Source organism: Arachis ipaensis, chromosome B02 (assembly GCF_000816755.2).
Source record: "Arachis ipaensis cultivar K30076 chromosome B02, Araip1.1, whole genome shotgun sequence".
Taxonomy (NCBI): domain Eukaryota; kingdom Viridiplantae; phylum Streptophyta; class Magnoliopsida; order Fabales; family Fabaceae; genus Arachis; species Arachis ipaensis.
Window position 1 is genome coordinate 30941897 of NC_029786.2, and position 3045 is coordinate 30944941.

The 3045-nt window shown below is 33.9% G+C and overlaps 1 long non-coding RNA gene across 3 annotated transcripts; it reads left to right on the top strand.

Annotated features, from left to right (window-relative positions):
* Positions 568-2842, top strand: LOC107628283. 3 transcript variants are annotated; one of them, XR_002357316.1, is made up of 6 exons: positions 568-586; positions 1102-1159; positions 1590-1655; positions 1747-1842; positions 2165-2225; positions 2574-2842. It is a non-coding gene; the product is annotated as an uncharacterized LOC107628283 (long non-coding RNA). The 3 variants fall into 3 exon arrangements; XR_002357315.1 differs by lacking the exon at positions 568-586 and adding an exon at positions 998-1028; XR_001617681.2 differs by lacking the exon at positions 568-586 and having other exon boundaries at positions 1026-1159.

Here is a 3045-nt window from a genome sequence, read left to right on the forward strand (position 1 = left end):
TTTTCTTTTTATATTACAACACTCACTCACACTACATATTCACGTACAAAGTTCACATCCACAACTGAATTCAACCGCTCTAAAACATGGGTTGGGTGGTCATTTCGGAAGCACCAGATATGTCATTAGTAGTTTAGTAGTTTAGTACAAGTCTCTAACCATGGTTATAGTATTAGTTTTTTTTTTTTTACCACTATAATATTAGGTTATACATTGGATGTTTCAATCTAGCTAAAAAAATACATTTCTTAATTTTTGGTCAATAATTTTGGAATGAAGTGGTATGGGTACATATTTGGGCTTCAGCAAGGGCTTTAGAAGGAACAGGAATGAGTCTAAGAATCTTCTTATGATTAACTTGGCCCAACACTCGTGGTAGTTGTATGTGGTAATTACTTGTTGGGCCTTTGGTCCCTTTGTCTACCAAAAAAGGAAGTTTTTGTTTTTACTAATAAGAATAGAATGGCCCAAGCTAAAGGCTTATTATATATTAGCTTAGAACTGTTGGGAAGCATGAAGGATATATGCAGCAGTCTCGGAGGCAGCGCAGGAGTTTGAAGTGGAAGCTTTGGTAATTAGTTTTTTGGTAATTAACTTGAAACAGCTTTGTTTTGCCGTCTCCCATTTTTCTTTTTTCTATGTGCCCAGCTATTTCTTTGTATTGTGGGTTGGACAGGCCTAGCCCATGACATTGACCAAAAAAAAAAGAAGAGTAAAGTATCGTTTTTATCCCTAACGTTTGGGGTAAATTCTATTAATAGTAGGATAACATTGAATCACTTTTATAAACGTTAGGGATACAAATAGGACGATTTAAACGTTAGGAACACAAATAAGACTTACCCCAAACGTTAGGAACAAAAACGATACTTTACTCAAAAAAGAAATGTGGCATTCCGAGTTGATTGAATTGAATAACAATTCAACATGATTTATGGAGGCAGATTCATTAGTAATAAGAAAATTAAGACATGGTTATTTTTGTAATTTTGATCCGGCTAAGTGAAAAGTGATGTTGGTAGCCCCAGGTTTGAAGGCTTGATAATAATAATTTTGTTATTTTCATCGATTCATTACTTGATACATAGTTTGTCTTCGTAGGATGTCTTGTCTCTCTTCTCTCTTCCCCTCCATTTCTATCTGGATCCATAGGCCAAAGGTATTCACTTCAATATCCATTCCCCTCTCTCTCAAGTGCCTCTGTCTTGATTCATATGCTCTCTGGTTTTCTTCTTTGATTTCAATTTTGCTGTCTTAACATATGCATTCATGAAAGCTCTAATATTTTACCTGCAAATTTCATATTTTCCAATATGGTCCACTGCTATCCGTACCCATTTGTTGTTGATCTGGTTGATTTGTTTGCTCGTTTGATGATTGCATGCCATCTATTTGTTAAAATCACGCAACCAAACTCATCTAATTTGTGAATTATGACATTATCCATTGTCAATACAAGTATAATTGTGTTAATGTCACTAATTTGCGCATGTATGTATTTGTATAATAAAATATTGTACATTCTAGTAGAAACTTCCGTTCTTAGCTACGTTTTTACGTTCTTGCAACACTCTCTCGTGGTTGTGTAGGAGCTCGCCCTTGAAAACCTTGTTGGGCATATTAAGTTGGACTCAGTGAGGCACTTCTTTGCTCTGGTGAGCATGATATATGCTGAAAAGTATTTCGAAATAAGTTTTATTGCTGTTGAGTACATTCTGAACAAAATTACTATTATTCTTTTTGCAGCCATGGGAGAAATGAATTGGATTCAGCGTAAGATCTTCCTCTACAATGTTACTTTTGGCCTTTATATGTTGGATTGGTGGGAACGCTGTACTTTTAGTATCCTCTATTGCAGTCTCTTCTACATGGCTTTTACCTCATTTACATTTTTTCTTTTTCTTTTTTCAACTGATCTAAAACTCAAATCATTTCTAGATATTTATGTGCGAGAAATGTGTGTCTTTTATGCCAAGAAAAGATAAATGAAACCATATTGGAGATACTTTACCATTTTGGATCATTTTAATTTAGATAATTTTTTTTCTTTCCAAAAGTTATTTCAGAACATTATTCGACAAAAAGCGCAAAGTTGAGTTCCTTGAATTCATGTGCAATCTTGTCTGTTGTGGTACTGCTTGTATATGTTCCTAAACTTTTCCAGATATTTTGCTGATTGTATTAATGTGGTTCGTGATACGATATGTTACTGAGTTCTTCAGGAGGTGAGTGCAATCCATTTCCTCCCTTCTAATATGTATTTTAATTATTGTAAATTTACCTAGCATTGCGAGATAGCCTTTTATTAAAAATTTAGCAAGTTAGTATCCATTTTTCACATGTCTTTCGCCAAATTCGCAAGTAAATGTGGATTCTTTGTAAAGCAACCCCTGAAGCCCTTTTAATATAGAATTACATTTAAAATGCTCTTCAAAATGATTTTATTGCTGAAGCTATACATAAACTGTTTTTGGTAACAATGCTAGCAATCTTTTGCTACTTTCTTCAGTACTAGAAAGATTGCTCTTGCTCCACCAGTTTGACCAAATTGTGTAGTTACATTTTAATCGCAGGTATGTGTTCAAGCAGTATATGTAGATGGTGACTTCATGATTCATATTAGTTGCATTTAGTGTAGCTGACTAGGAAAATATCCTGTAGCAGTTTGATATGAACTGACTTTGGAGTTTCTTCAAGCTCTCAACAGAAATTGCGCATCTCATGCCTGTTGTGCACCGTCGTTAATCTTATATTTTTGACATTCGCTTGCTTGTTAGATTGTATTATGTGGGATGATAATTGCGTTACTACGTTATAATAAATTTTTTGAGAATTTTTACTACTGTGTTTGAACTTTTTGAGAATTTTTACTACTGTGTTTGAACTATTGAAAATTTAAAATGTGAGATCCTCTTTAAAGCCATAGAAGGTTTCATTGAAGATCCATATTTGAAATGTATCAGGTGACTGAAGCTAACGAAATTTGTTTTGATCTCGTAAGATTTTCTTTCTAAATTGAAGACAGCTTAAAGAGAAAAGGAAAAA